We start from the raw sequence: 15,681 nt of genomic DNA, 5'->3' as shown, positions 1-15,681 counted from the left end.
TCGGCAACACTGACTCTTCCTAAGCTCAGAGCAGGCCCCACCTTGGGCCCGGGGGGTTCTACCTGTCGGGGTCTCTCGGGCAAGGTGGAAGGTAGGCCAACTCCAGGCTGTTTCTGTCTCACCTCCCTCCTGAGGGGACCTCCATCTCTAGGGAAGAAGGGGATGCCGCTCAGGACTAACCAGGGCCTGGCCTGATTGGGGGCAGCGTGGTGGCAGCCCCAGAACCTGGTCCAATACAGACGTGAGGGAGAGAGAGGGTTGTATGGAAAACAGGCTCCTGGAAGACTGGCAGCCCTGCTTTGGGGCCTCTTGGAGGCACAAGGGCTCTGGAACTTTAGGGATAACTCCGTCGGGGAGTGGCAAACATGGCTGTCACCTGCAGCGGGGATAGAGGGGCCCTGGCTGAGGGGTGGGTACGTGGAGGGCATGGCAGTGCCCACAGCAGGACCAGCTCTGTCCTGGGCCGTGGCTGGTTTTTTTCCTGAATATATTTGAACGGCTCCTCAGATCTGTTCGTGAGAAGCTGTGAGTCCTCCTGGTGCCCAAAGAAACCCTTGGGGATGGCTTGACACTGACTGGAGCAGGACGGGGGCAAGAGCCAATGACACGCGCTGGGTGACCGTGCTGCTTCTTCAGGGGAGGGCAGTCAGTGTCAGAAGCCCGAGTGTCCTAGTTGAGCCTCGTGCTGGCTGTGCGACCTTGGGCAAATTACTGAAGGTCTCTGAGCCCCCGTTTGCTCGTTCACACTGTGGGTATGACGGCAACCACTTGGTGGGCCTGTTTGAGTGACTGAATGCAATGACCTCGTAAACGATTCTGGGCCAGAGAGTCCTGGGAGAAGCCTCTTCAGTTGCAGTTTTGTTTGTCTGCTCACCCTTGGGGTGGCAGCCGGGGGAGAGCCAAGTTACGTAAGTGGGGACTTCAGGAAGCCACAATTCTCCATCCCAAACGGCTCCTAATTATTTACAACAGTGGGTTTCAAACTGGTTCTTCACATGCACCTTCCCACCTCAACCTTGTGCCTTATTCCTTCTCAAGATAGATCTTGCCCAAGTGATCCATACTGAACGAAGCAGGAGCCCACCCTGGCCCTCTTTGCCCCCTTTTCCCAATGCCCCTTTGGGTATATCAAAGGCTTGAAAGCCACTGTTTTAGGCCAGCAAAGGTGTCATCGGTCACAGGATGTGGGATTATTATACAGAGGGGGGTCATTTTCCCAATGCATTTCTCACTGTGCTTATGGAAAAGACGACGAAGAGAAGTCTTCAGATCAGAGACCGGTGTTTCTGAGGGTCCTGTCGGGCCTGAGGTCACTAGGCTGGGGCAGGCTGGACAATTCTGATCCCAAGGGCCACCTTCCCTCCGGGCAGCACTGACCTGACCTAAGATGTCCCTGTGGGCAGCACAGGGAGCTGGGTGAGGACACCCCTCTGTGTCGCCAAAGCGAGAACACCCGTCAGCCGCTGTCCAGCCTCTTGATCTGAGGCAAGTCCCCACTCTGAGCTTCAGCGTCCTCATCTGTAAAATGGGGCAGTAGTCACTGGGCTCTAGATGAGAGGGGTGGGGGGAGGCTGAAAGGAGCTGTGAGGCTCCGAGCACTGCTCCTGGCACCTAGAGAGTCATGGACCAGTAGCGCTCATCACTGTCAACAGCGGTAATAAGAATCCTAAACAGGCAGGGGCTGGAAGGAAACTTGGAACTCTTTGCCCCAGAGGGAAAGGTCAAAGGCTAAGGTCAAACAGCAGGGTCACGAATCAAACTGAGGACCTGACCCCCGGGCCTCCTGGCCCAGAAAGGGAAGGCCACCTTCCACCTGCAGCATCACACGGAGAAAAAGGATGTAGATCTCTGAAGAATCCCCAAAGGTTCGCTCCTGACTTCTAGGCTGGTGTCGGTAGCAGGGAAGGCTCTGATCTGCCACCTACCTTGGTTTCTCTGGTGCTGACTGCTCCTTGCTGGGAGAGAAGGGGTTTCTGCCCTCTCTCCTGTTGCTGTTTAGTGCAGGTGACCTGGAGGCTGGCGGGGAGGGGGATGGCTGGGCACAGGTGACATGGAGCAGGGAACAACTGCCACTTAGCCGCTGACATGTGTGCAGCGTGTAGCAGTTCGCAGGGGGAGGGCCCTTGTCCTAGGTCAAGTGGAGGGAAGCGTCACTGGCTCAGTTTGCAGGTGAGGAAACGGAGGCTGTGCTCAAGGCCACAGACTGAGAGTGGTGTGGCCCACTGTGACTGGGGGCTGGGCGTGCTTTTCCCCACTCCTTGCCTGATTTTAGGAACTCACATCATACCTTGAAGACTCATTCCCCTGTTCCTCCTTTTTGCCGATCAGCTGTGGGGATTGATCAGAGGGGCCTTGAAAACTTCTAGACTCACAAACAGATTTGAGAGCTGGTTTGGCCCTAGAGAACAGGAAGTTAGTCTTTGGCCCCATCCCGCAGAGCAGAAAACTGAGGCTCAGCAAGGTCCCCTGGAAGCAGTGTGGCCTCTGGCTTCAGCCGGGGCCCTCCTGGGACGGCAGCCCCCTCCTGGCCCAGCTCCCACCTTCCCCCCAACTCTAGCGTCCCCAGTCCTCTGGAGGAAGATTTCCGTGGTCCCGGTTGGGGGTGCCAGACTGCCAGCGACGAGCGTTTTTTTAATCCCAGCCCCGCTGACTTAGACGATTATTCTTATTTAAGGCGGGGAGGAAACGCGAGAGCGTGGCAGCCGGTCACCTCCGGGCGGCGGCCCCTCCCCGCCAGCCTCCGGTGCTCAGCTCCAACCGGAGCAGGAAGGGGAGGGGGAGGTGGGAAGCGGGAGGAGGGAAGTGGGGAGGAGGGGGAGGCGGGAGAGGGGTTAGAGGGGATAGGAAACGGAGTGGGGAGAAGAGGGAGGAGGAGGGAAGGAAGGGGCAGGAAGGAGAGGATTAGGGAGGGGGGAAGGGGATAGACGGAGAGAGGTGGGGGAGGGGTGAGGAAGAGGGTGGGGGAGGAAGACGGGGGTGGGGGGGGGGAGACACAGAAAGCCACACCCCTCTTGATAGCTCCCTAAGCAGTTAGGAGAGAGGGAGATACACAGATGAATAATTTACTACGGAAATGCAAAGAGAATTTAGAAACTCTCATTTTATAAATATTTATTTTCACAAGTTCGCCCCCTCCCGACTCTCTCCCCCTGGCTGGCTCTAGTCTTTTCTCTTTGGGGGGCCCCGTCCACCTCCCCCCACCCCCCATCTCTATGCTGACCCTGCGTCTCCCAAGATCTCTCTCCCTGTCTCTGTACACGGCTGTGACTGTCTCTCTCCATCGCTCTGCCTCTGTTGCTGTGGTAGGGGCGGGGGTGCGTTTTCTTGTCTCTGTCTCTTTTCTCCACCTCCATTCTCTCTGCGGCCTGTGTCTCTCCCTGGCAGGGTGCGTCTCTGTCTCTGTCTCCCTGTCTCTCCCTCTCGCTGCGCTGTCTCTCCCTCTCTGGGTGTCCCTCCCCCGTCTCTGTCTCCCCAGTCTCTTATCCAAGGACCCCAGCTCCCGCCCGCAGGAGTGGGAGGAGCCCTTTGAAGGTTCAGAGGGGAGAGGTCGTTTCCCCGACAACCGGCGGGCGACAGGCAGAGCCACAAGGGCTGCAGACTAAGAAGCCGGCTGCTGGCGGGCCGGGGCGGGAAGCCGCGGGAGTCCCGCCCCGGCCCCGCCCCCTTCCACACTGCTTGTTGGGGGCGCACCTGGGGTGGGTGGTCGGAGGAACGTGAGCTGGGCAGTGGGGGCCGGAGGGGGCTCCCTGGAAGGCCCGTCGGGAGGAGGGGCCGTGGCAGGTAATCAGTCAATCAGTTAATCAATCAGTTAATCAACTGGTGGGGCAATCAGTTACAGGCACGCACAAAGGGAGAGTTTAAGAGCTCGGGTGTGGAATGAGACGGAGCTGAGTTCTAATCCCTCCTGGGCTTTGTCCTGGCAGTGTGGTCCCGAGAGCTATAAGTCCCTGCACACCTGGCCGGCCTCGGTCTCCCACCTGTGCAACGGGGCCACAGCAGCCCCTGCCAGCTGGGCAGACGCTCCAATGCGGGTCATCGTTGCCCTTGTCTATCCTTTAATTCACAGATGGAAAAGGGAGGCCCTGAGAGGGGAAGTGCCTGGTGGGCATGGAAGGGACCTGGGGGCGGGGTTACCAGCCATTTAACAAGCTCAACAAAATTGACTCCCGCGGACTCGGTTTTTGTGAGCTGCGACCTAGGCTCAGAGGTGATCCCACCCTTCACAGCACTTGCCTCGGTGCCTGACCCAGAACGGGTCCTCGGTTTGCACTGCCTGCTCCCTCTGTCTCTCCTCCCTGCCTGTCTCCTCTCCTCCAGGAGTGGGGAAACTGAGTTCCAGCGAGGCCAGATGGCTGGCATGGTTGCCTAGACCCCGGAGTTGAATGCCAGCCCCTCCCCTTAAGCCATTTCTGAGCCTGACACAGAAGCGCAAAAGAGCTGGGGAGAGGGAGCATATTCGTTAATAATGGAGGAATCCTCGGGCAGCATCCTCAGGGTCACCAGCTGGGTCTCTTGGCAGACACTCCCTGCTCCCTGCAACTTAAAACCAGTGTGTCATTTACTATACGAACTCTTGTTTGTTTGTTTGAGGACAACCCTTCTGACAGGCGCCAGCTCCTCCTTGCCCCACCCCTCCCCCCTGAAGCTGGCTGGTGGCTGCGCTGGAAGATGGTGAAGGGGCTGGTGGAACATTCCCCACCCCCCCCCCACCTCGGGAAGGACTGGGGAGTCACTGGGAAGGTGGCTATTTATAATTTCAGCGGCCCCTTTAAGCCCAGGCTCCAGGCCTGTTGCCAGGCGGGCTCTGTTTGAAGCTCTCAGCTCTAATCCGGCTGCAGCAATCGGCAGTAGCAATGCTCCCAAATCAGGGTCCTGGGGTTGCCCCAGAGGCAGGGACAGGCCTGGCTTGTGGAGCTCTCCTGCGACTGAAGGCAGCTGCAGGACCAGCCCCTCCCCATCCCCAGCTCCCCCCACCGAGCAAACGCCACACAAACACACACACACACACACACCCCTCTATGAAACAAACACACAAACTCATCCTCACAAACCCTGCGGGAGAGAATCCCATGGCTCCCACACGGACTGGCATTGGTGTCTGAGGCCTGTGGGCCCCTAGCCCGAGGCCTGCCCTGCCCATGCCAGCCACCTTTCCTCTGCAGGAAGGATTTCTCTAGGACCCTATGATCCTCCCCAAAGGTTCTAGACTCTATCCTCCTTGAGCCCCAGGACACCCCAAGTGGGTTTAGAACCAGAACCCACCTAGGAACTGACAGGAAGAAAGGGCGGAGAGGCGGTGGGAGGGGCTGTCAGATCTTGAAGGAGGGGCGTTGGTCCAGATGCCCAACATGGCCCCTGGCTCTCCAAAATGGAGCTCGTCCCTGGTGGAAGGGTTCTTATTCCCCCAGTTTACAGATGGGGAAGGTGAGGCTGGAAGCAGTAACACACCCAAGATCCCCCAGCTAGTGAGAGGAGCGGCTGGGATTTGGGCCACGTGTCAGGCTCTCACACACTTCTGCACTTGCAGGCCGGGGTAGTTGATAGCATCCCCACATCTTTCCCCGAATGCAGGTTTGGGGTTTCGCCACGGCCGTCTGTGGTTGGCAGGACAGCTTGCATCTCCGCCTGGCACGTTATGGGTGCCCGGTTCACATTCCCTGGCTGATCGCAACTATGGAGAGAACAGAGAAAAGGGAGAGCAAGGAGGACCGTTGGTCAGGCTGTGCCCTCCGCAGCCAGTGGGTCTCACCATGGAGCCAGCGATCAGGCTGTGGGGTAACTTGCACCTCAGGAGGCTCCAGGGGCAGGGAGGACATGAGAGGGACTAGGGGAGTCAAAGGGGACCGGTCCCTGAGACTTGGGGACCCCCGTGTCAGACAAGGCATGGGATGGGATGCTGAGGCCTGGGGTCCAGTTCCAGAACCAGCTCTGTGACCTTGGGTCAGGCCTGCTATCTCTCTGGACCTCAGTAAAAATAAGGGAGCTGTGCTCCCTAATCTCCAAGGATCCTCCCAGGAGGACAGGTCGAGGAGTCTCTGAGCCTTTCATCCTCCACCAAACCTCCCTTGAGCACCAGCAACTTCACGAGGCCATGCTTGGGTGAGCTACAGGAGACCCAGCCTGCGGAGAGTGAATGCCTGGTCCCGGGGAGCCAGAGTGCAAATGCCCCTCTCCCAGTGTTAGGCCATATGCCAATGGAGGAACTGAGCAGCTAGTAATGGCCACATTTATACAGCGCCTACCATAGGCTTTACCCCTGTTGCCTTGTTAAATCTACACAACAGCCTCATGCAGTAATTACCATTATTATCCCCATTTTACAGTTGAGGAAACTGAGGCCCAAACCTGTCCCAGTTCATACAGCTGGCAAGTGCGAGCCCAGGCAGATCCCAGCCTTGGGTTGCTGCAGCTGCCTTGATGGTTGTTAGAAAAGTCTTCAAAGTGGAGGCTTCCTAAGAGCTCAGTCTAGAAGGATCTTCCCGAATAGAAAAGGAGGCAAAGGGCGTGCCCTGAACAAAGGCATGGTGCAAGGACTGAGGGGTCTGGCGTGGTGTGGTGCACAAGGAGGATGGGGTAGAGGCCTGTCATCACCTGAGGGGGTCTGTAGGACGCTGTTCCAGTTATCTGCTGCTGTGTGATAAACCACCCCCAGTGCAGTGGCTTCAAGCATTAGTTTTAGTCTTCCCGGTGATGCTGGGGTTGATGGGGCTTAGCTGGGCAGGTTCTTGCTTGGAGTCTCTCATGCAGTTGCAGGCAGATAGCAGCTGAGGCCGGGGTCATCTCAAGGCTCCACTGGGCTGGGTGCCCAGGATGGCCTCATCTTGCTGCCGCATCCTATGCCCTTTCCAGCAACCTAGACTGGATTTCTTGTGTCAAAACTCAAGGCTCCAAGAGGCAAGAGGTGAAGCTGCCAGGCCAGTTCTGGAACTGTTCCAGTGTCACTTCTGTCATCCTCACTGGTCAAAGCAGTCACGTGGCCCACCCAGATTGAAGGGAAGGGAGAATAGACCCTACGTCTCGATGACGGGAGTGCCAAAGAACCTGTGGCCATGTTTAATCTGCCACAGATGTTAATACATATTTCATGGAAAAAGTGGAGTTCATGGTTCAGTAAATTGTGGGCAAGGCTGGATTAAGCAAAATTGAGTAGGGTTCTTTCTTGCGGGACTTCTCAGTGCCTTCATGTGCTGATGTGGATGGTTTGTGTCCAACACAAGGACAGAGCTTGTAGAATTTCCCAAATGATTTTGGTTTGCCTGCCAAGGGGGTCCCATCTTGGTGCGGGGGTACCTGGCCTGGGAGGCTGGGGGACTGAGGCTCCTTTTGAGCTCCCGGAACATTGCTCTAGAACCTCCAGGTCTGGCTTCCACAGTACCCTGCATGGATGTGATGAGATGAAGCTGGCTCTGTCTCTGACTGCTCCTACTCTCCTGGGGCATCTGGGTGTGCGGCGGGCTGCCCGGGTCTGCTGGCCGGGGCCACCTTCTTGGGCAAGCTGAGCCAGGTCTCACCAGCTCAGGTGACCAGAACCTTGGATCACCCGCCCCTGTCTCTTCTTCTTCCCTTCTGGCCCTGAGAAAGGGGCTTCCTCCCGTGGACCTCCTGGCACTCCCCTCTGTGGGGGTCAGCAGGGAGGCCGATGGGTGGCATGGGGCAGGGGAAGGGGCCTTGCAGCCTGACTGTGTGACCTTGCCCCAGTCTCCACCCAGGCCGAGCCTCAGTTTCCAGCTACTCACATGGGGTGATGAAGGCCCCCTCACCAGCTGTGTGTGAGGACACCACTCAAGGAGCTGGGCTTCACTGGATGTCTACTGGGAAGGCAGGCCCTGCACCTTGCAAGTTTCAGGCTCCAGCTCATGTCATTCTCTCTGGGCCTCAGTGTCCTCGTCTGTAAAATGGGGATGGTAATAGTACCCACCCCATAAGGTTCAGTGAGAATTAACTGGGTAACAGCCATGGAATTAAGAGATGGAGACCTAAGCGCTCCCAGCCCAAAGGTCTCAACCTCTGTGGTCCTGGCTGCTGGCTGAGCCGGGCCAGTGGGCAGTGCCAGTTTCTGGCTGCATCTCCTGGGTGCAGTGCCCGTGTGACACTGTGCAGAGTGGGCTGGCTGCTTCCCAGGAAGCAGGGGCGTGCTGTTAAGGAAGGCTGCAGCTCGGGTTGTCTCCCCTCTCCCCTCTGCAGGCTGCTTCCCCCTCGCTCTCCCATTCCTGATCCGGGGCCAGCTCCCGCCAAGGCTCCAGGACACCATGCCCCACCACTTGATGTCCCTGGGCAGAGGCTGGCAGGGGAGGGCTAGCTCCCAGAGAGCAGGGGTCACAATGCACTCTCCCCCCTCCTCTGGCCTGGACAAGCAAAGTGCCCAGGGACAGTCTCGGAGCCTCTCCGATGGATCCCATCACCCTCCAGATGTGTGTCCTTGGGCACAGGACACCAGCCCTCAGTTTCCCCCCTCTGCAAATTACCGCAAGTATGTTCCTGCTGAGAGAGGCTGGAGGGAGGATTTGATGAGATGCTGCCCCTACCTCAGCTCAAGGCAGCTCCAGCATCATTTGGGCTGGCGCCTTCTACCCCATCAGAGATTCCAGCCAGAGCCCTGCAGCCACAGCAACAGGGGCCAGAATTTCTCAGCAGCCCCATGGGAGGACCACAGCTAGGGTGTGGGACATCCAGGGCACCCTGGAGAGCAGTCCCCTACACCTGCCCCTCTCTGCTGCCCACAGAGCGAGTGAGTCCCCCAGACTTCATCCCCCCCTCTCTGGGAACCACCGCCCACGGGTGGCACCCAGCCATCCTGCTTCCTCTCCTCCTCACGCCTCCCACAGTGTGCAGCCACTCTGCCTCCCTAGGGAATTGCACGTCTGCCCCCCCCTCCCAGCCACCGTGCCCCCCTCTACTGCTCCTCCATCTCCCACCTGGAACGCCACACCAGCCTCTTCCAGGACCCCCTCCAGGACGGCCCCCAATGACCCACACTCCACAAAGGGCCCTGCAGTTCTGGTGAAGTGTCACCCCAGCCCACGATGACCCAGTAGCTCAAAAGCCCGAAATCGGCTCCTTCCCTTGGCTTTGAAGGCTCTGGGGACCTGGTTCCTGCCCACCCCTGCAGCCTCCCCGCTCCCCGCCGCACCTGTGCTCCAGCCAGACCAGCTACTTTCCGGCCTCTGTGCCCTTGCACATGCTGTTCGGGGGACTGGAATGCTCTCCTGTGTCATCGGATCAGCTGTTCATCCTTTAGGACTCAGCCGGGGCTTTCTCTCCTCCGGGGAGGTGCCCCTGACCCTCCTGTGCCATGGTCTGTCTACTTGTCTCTCACCTCCACTAGACTGTCCAGAAGGGGCTGCGTCTTTTTTATCTCTAATCCTCTAGCTTGGCTCAAGGCCTGCCTGGGAGATGGGGTCAGTAGTGCTGGTCAAAGGATGGCTCCATCCCACCCCATCCCACTCCAGCTCCATCCTCACACCCAACTCCTTCCCTGGGACCCATCTTCCTTTCCCTCTGTTCTCTCTGTGGGGTAGCATTGTGCTAAGGGTACCCACTTTGAAGTCACACGACCTGGGTCCTCATCCCACCTGCACCTCCTCGAGGCGCTGAGCCTCAGTTCTTCATCTGCAGAATGGGGAGAACCACAGCACCGTCCTAAGGCTGTTGGAAAGATTAAGTGAAGCGTGTTTATCATGTCCTTGGACATCATAGGAGTTCAGTAAATGTTAACTAATATCGTCCTTGTTCTGTATTATCCAGCCCAGCCTGTTGTAATCACCTCCTGGCCTGGGTCTGGGTCTCCTGTCGCCACAGCTCTCTGCTCCAAGCTGCTCACAACTTGAATCATTTCGTCTTCACTTAGAACACTCAATGGCTCCCCATTGCCTCCCCCAGGACATAAAAACTCCAGCTAATTTTCAAAGCTCTTCATCACCTGTTTTTCCAGGGAGGCTGCCCTGACTAGTGGCCAAAAGAAGACCTTCAAGGAGGAAGGGGCTTCCTCCTGGCAGGCCCCTCCCCACCCCCCCACAGGGAGCTGGGGGACCCTGGATGGGTCCTTCACTTCCCAGCTGGCTTCCTCAGCTGCGAAGTGGAGCTAGTACCAGTGCCTTGTGCTGGTCCCCTCCCGGGGGTATGGGGGACGGGGACGCTGGGTGCAGAGGGCTTAGCCTGGCATAGGGACATGCTGAGCACCAGGGCCTCGTGGCTGGCTCAGGCCAGCCCACAGCCCGGCACACAGGCTCTGGAGCGAGGCCGGAATCCACACTGATCCTCGTCTCCGCAGAGTTCCCATCTTTCCACGCTGAATATTACCCTGACTGTGTTGTAGGGAAAGGAAGAGAACATTTGTTCTTTTTTTAAAGAAAATAACATTTTTCTCCATTTATGAAAGTAATACATGTTAACTGTGGATAATTTTGAAATTAAGATAAACCAAAGAGAAAAATTTAAATCATCTATTAATTCATCACCCATCCATAGCACTTTGAGTGCTTGAGACTCTAGCCTCCAGACTTTGTACTGGGTATGCAGCATGAAGTCTGCTTTGAGCCCAGCAAGGGGATCACAGAACATTCTGGTTTGCAACCTGGTTCTTCCTTTCACCAGCAGAACTCAAACTTCTCCGCCACCCAAGGCCTCTACCCGCTGGTACCCAGAGAGTGCTCCCCAAGCAGCAGCTGTTAGAAGTGCAGGATCTTGGGGGCAGGGGTGGGGGTAGTTCCTTGGTGGCCTCGTGGTTAGGATTCCAGGCTTTCCCTGCCCAGGTCCAATCCCTGGTCAGGTAACTGAGATCCTGCAAGCTGTGCTGCAGGGCAAACAAACAAACAAAAAAGAAGTGCAGGATCTCAGCCCCGGGCCCCAGAACCTGCATTTCCCCAGGAGTCCCAGGAGATTCTCAGGCACAGAAGCAGGCCCAAAGCCCCCTTTCCAACAGCAGCTGAGTGCCCACAGTGTGGATACGCTCACACTTATTTGCGCCAATCCCCTATTATTGAACACGGAGGTGGTTTCCAAGTTGTGATATCATAAATAAGGCCACAGAGAATAGCATCACGATAGCTAAACCCTGGGCACTCCATGGGTATTTTCCGGGAGTGAGTATTAAGGAGCTCCCCTGAAATCTGCTTCATTCCCCTTCTCCCCAGAACATTCTGGTGGGGTAGGGACCATCTTCATCCCCATTCTGCAGGTGAATAAACTGAGGCTGGAGGCAGGGGTGACAACACTCGCCACGGTCCCATAAACAGTGGCCAAGCCAGGACTTAATCCGTCCTGGCCAGGTTTCCTTTCCTCCACACCCATCCTACTGACCTTTGCTGGAAGTGAGTTTTTGGTCCAGTGTCAGCCTCTGTATGCACAGTGTGGGTCTCACGCGCGCCCCAGGCTGGGCACACAGCTGCTTCCGGACGTCCGTGTCCCTGCCCAGTGGGACCAGTTTGCCCTGGTGACAGACGAGGCTTGGCTGGGTGGATGGGGCGGCCTCACTCCACAGCGGGAACCTGGAGGGGCTGGTGGGCGGTGCTTCAGAGAGGGAACAGGAAATGGTAGAGGAGAAAGAGGGGCTTCCAGGTCAGGAGGGAGGGGGCTCAGGCCCAGAAGAGAGGAGGGAAGGACAACGGCAGGGAACCTTCCAGTGAGGTGGCAGGAGGCACAGCCATGTGACCGTGAATCCTTTTGGGGGAAACCCTTGGCGGGGAACAGAATGCCGTGATGGCAGCAGATTCTATTAAAAGCAATTCTCATTACTGTACCGTTAATTATTAATAGGATTGGGCAAATAAAGGATGGGAAGACCCAGCTGGGCCTGACTCAAATTTTGCCTCCCGGGCAAATGGCTTTTGGGTCCCATCCAGGAGACCCAGCCATGAACGTGCCTGTTGGAAAGTAATGACAACCCGCGGCTGCCACGGTGGGACGGGCACCACTTATATCTGCTTTGAAAAGATAAAGAAAGGGAGCCCAGAGGAGGCAAACATGGACCTCTGCCCATTCTCCCCAGCTGAGCTCTTAGGCCTAGACAACCTGGCCATCAATTCCTGCAGACCTCATCCTTCTCTGAGCACGGCCCAGACATGGGGCTGTTCAGCCTCTAAAGAGATCCAGAGAGGAACTTTCTCCATGTCGCAGCAGAAACCACAGTGAGAACTAGGCCAAGAAGGAGGGTCAAGTTTGGGCTGAGGAGACCCCAGAGAGAGAGAGACTTCACCCCTCTCTCTTGCTCCCACCCTCCTTATCTACACAGAACTCCTATCCACCCTTCAGAGCCCAGCTCAGATGGCCTGTCCTTCAGGCGGCCCTACCCAGTCCCAGCTGTGCTAACAAACAAGGATACAGACACTGTTCCTGCACTCATGGGGCTGCCAGTCTGACAGGAGTCTAGTGAGGTGATTATTCAGATAATCATCACAAACCATGATGACAAACAGGCACCATGCTCTACAGCAGGGAAGTGGAAACTGTGCACCATGAGGGCAGGAATCCTAATGATTTTATCTTCCTCTCCCCTAGACTACTTCCTTTCCCCTTACTTTTGCCTGGAGCAAAAGAAAGTTCTCAATAAATATGTCTGATTTCACAGACTGCTAATTTGGGAGCATAAGAACAAGGTCTTCAAGATGGAGAGATCTCTGGAGAAGTCAGGTTTGCAGAGCGGAGGGAGGAAGAGGCGGGGGCCTGGGCCTTTTCCCTATTCCTCCATCTTTGCAGAACTCTCCTGTATTATTAGCTGATTTATCCTAACGTCCACTATGAAGCCAAGCCTGAACACACTACTTTTTTTGAATAAATAAATGTGCATGAATGAGTCTGAGCTTTAAACAAAAAGCACTAAAAACCTGTGGACTTCTATACAAGATGACATGTAACTAGAAACCCTGATAGAGCCATTCTTAGTTTTCCACTAAATACCCATGAAGGTAGTGAGAAATATGAAACCTTACTCATTGTGGGAAACAGCTGCCAACCCCATGCCAGAATCTGGGAGGAGCCCATGCTGATAATAGTGGGGGTGGGAGCCGGTGTTGGAGAGAAAGCTCAGAGAGACCGGGGAAAAAGGTAGGAAGGGGGGGCTTCCCTGGTGGCTCAGTGGCTGAGAGTCTGCCTGCCAATGCGGGGGACACGGGTTCGAGCCCTGGTCTGGGAAGATCCCACATGCCGCGGAGCAACTGGGCCCGTGAGCCACAACGACTGAGCCTGCGCGTCTGGAGCCTGTGCTCCGCAACAAGAGAGGCCGCGATAGTGAGAGGCCCGCGCACCGCGATGAAGAGTGGCCCCCACTTGCCTCAACTAGAGAAAGCCCTCGCACAGAAACGAAGACCCAACACAGCCAAAAATAATAAATAAATAAATAAGTAAAAACTAAAAAAAAAAAAAAAAAAGGTAGGATGGGGCTCAGAACCTCCTCCATCATTTGCCCCCAGTCAGAGACCCGGAATCTGTGCCAGTCTGAAAACTGGATAACTGTCCCTCTCCCACAGATGCTATTGGAGTAATGTCCCCTAGTCATTCAGAGAAAGTGGGCAAGCAGGGGGCTTTCATGGTGCATGGGATTCTGGGAAGCAAAGATGATCATTGTAGGGGGAGTGTGGGGGGGGAGAACACTAGGAAACTCCCCAGTAGCAGGGCATGCTGGGACTTTTGCTTATTTCATCTGTTCAGAAAATCCAAGAACCATTTAGCTGGGCCAGAGCGGATGCCACCTTCGTTCAGCAGGGCTGCAGTTGGCAGAACCTGCTGGAAACTGGGACATGGATTGAGCAAAGCCCACTTGATTCTGTTGCCCAGACCAAACCCTGAGAATGGGATGGAGCCACCAAACAAGTAATAAGAGGACAGGACCAGAGGCAATCTACACATCCTGTCTACTTATAATCGTGGAGTGTGGGTTAATGTTTCTGTGTTTGAGGGACAATACAGAGGCAAAAGCATCAACCACAAAGGACTGTGAAAGAACACTCCTGAACATGGAAAGGGAATCAGCATTCTGCAACACTTGAGAGCAGGCGGTTGACAGCAGTTTCCTAAAGGAACCAGAAGACGTCAGGAAACGGTGTGGCAACCTTCACGGAAAGACGTGCTCTGCAAAACAGGAGCAGGAAAGCACAGGGCAGCCCCGACAGATGGGAAAAGGCAGCATGAGGATATAAAAAAAGGGACGTGGACGTGGATTGTGTAGTGCCTTGAATTGTGGTCTCCAAAAAGATATGTCCAAGTCCTACCCCTTGGTAATTGCGAATGTAACCTTACTTGGGAAAAGGGTCTTTGCAGATATAATTAAGAATCTCAAGATGAGATCATCCTGGATGAACTGGGTGGGCCCTAAATCCAATGATAAGTGTCCATGTTAGAAGAGAAACACAGACAGGAGAGAAACAGGAGGAGGCCGTGTGAAGGTAGCGGCAGAGATTGGAGTGATACAGCTACAAGCCAAGAAATGCCATAAGCCAGGAGAGGGGCATGGAGCAGATTCACCCTCAGAGCCTCCAGAAGGAACCAACCCTGCCAACACCTGGATTTCAGACTTCTGGCCTCCAGAACTGTGAGAGAACACATTTATGTTGTGTTAAGCCACCCAGTTGTCATTTCATATAGCTGCCCTAGGAAACTAAGACAGATGGGGTTAGGAAAGGTCACAAGGAAAGAAAAAACATAGTAGCAGGGTTCAAGTCCATACTAGAGACAGTGAAAAGCGGAAATTGTAATGCAGAAAATGCAATCAGTGATGGGGAGAGGCCAACCTTGAGACATTTTCTAAAAAGTGTGGCAGAAATCAAGAGATGAAAACAAAGCATGAGAAAGTGATGAGGATTAGCAGACAGCAAACACATAACTGGGATTCTTGAAAAAAAGGCTAGAATCAGAGATAACTTAGAATATAATGAGGAAAACTCACCTGTGCCTTAAAACCAAACAAAAAGATCTGAATATGCAGATTGCAAAGGTTCACTGCATTCTGGGGGAAATAAATAGAGGCCTCTACTGAGACATTCTGGAAAAGAATGTGATTTATACAAATAATGACAACTTGTATATGCCTCCAGGAAGGAAAGTGAGTTACTTATAACAGAACAAACCCAGGCTGGTTTAGATTGTGACATGCTAAGTGATGAGGGAGCCATGTTTATGAGGTTTGGGGGAAATACTGAGCACTTGTTACTGAAAGATATGCTCCCATCAGCTGGGAGTCTAAGAATGATAACCCCTGTGTCTTAAGAAGTCTGGGCATTAGCACTGAAACCAGTTAAAAAGCAGCAAGTCTACAGATTTATTGTCAGTATCACTTCCAGCCTAAATACAAATGTCAAAAATTGTTCTTAAATGACAAATCATAGAATGGAAAAATAATAATCTGACCATCTGAATCTAGAGCTTTAAGTCACATCAATGTAGATCAAAAGGGACCTGAGAGACCTCTTAAATAAGAGGGATTCAGGATGCACTGTTTCTCCTTGAATGATCAGGCAGCTACAAATGAAAGACTTTTTTCAATGTAAGATAACTTCGAGTACAATTAGAAATGAAATAGCTACTAACCAAAGTCTGCAAAAGACTAAAGCAAAAATTCAAAGTCCATAAAACAAAATGCAGGAACAAAAGGAAGCAGCTGAGAGGATAAAGAGAAAAAGGCAGAGACCAGCTTTTCCATAGAAGTAAGATGTGCAGGGTCAATATTAACAATGAATGTAAATGCATGAT

The 15,681-nt window shown here is 54.6% G+C and overlaps 1 long non-coding RNA gene across 3 annotated transcripts; it reads right to left on the bottom strand.

Moving 5' to 3' along the window:
• Positions 1–3,160: 3,160 nt before the first annotated feature.
• Positions 3,161–14,927, bottom strand: LOC133098199 (uncharacterized). Of its 3 annotated transcripts, none has more exons than XR_009702124.1 (3): positions 11,299–11,675; positions 5,263–5,671; positions 3,161–4,539 (listed from the first exon to the last, which is right to left on the bottom strand). It is a non-coding gene; the product is annotated as an uncharacterized LOC133098199 (long non-coding RNA). The 3 variants fall into 3 exon arrangements; XR_009702125.1 differs by having other exon boundaries at positions 3,161–4,533; XR_009702126.1 differs by lacking the exon at positions 3,161–4,539 and adding an exon at positions 14,879–14,927 and having other exon boundaries at positions 4,974–5,671; positions 11,299–11,428.
• Between the last annotated feature and the right edge of the window lie 754 nt (positions 14,928–15,681).

This window comes from Eubalaena glacialis, chromosome 9 (assembly GCF_028564815.1).
Source record: "Eubalaena glacialis isolate mEubGla1 chromosome 9, mEubGla1.1.hap2.+ XY, whole genome shotgun sequence".
NCBI classification, from domain to species: domain Eukaryota; kingdom Metazoa; phylum Chordata; class Mammalia; order Artiodactyla; family Balaenidae; genus Eubalaena; species Eubalaena glacialis.
Note: the sequence above shows the minus strand (reverse complement) of the source record. Positions and strands in the feature narration are given on the sequence as shown.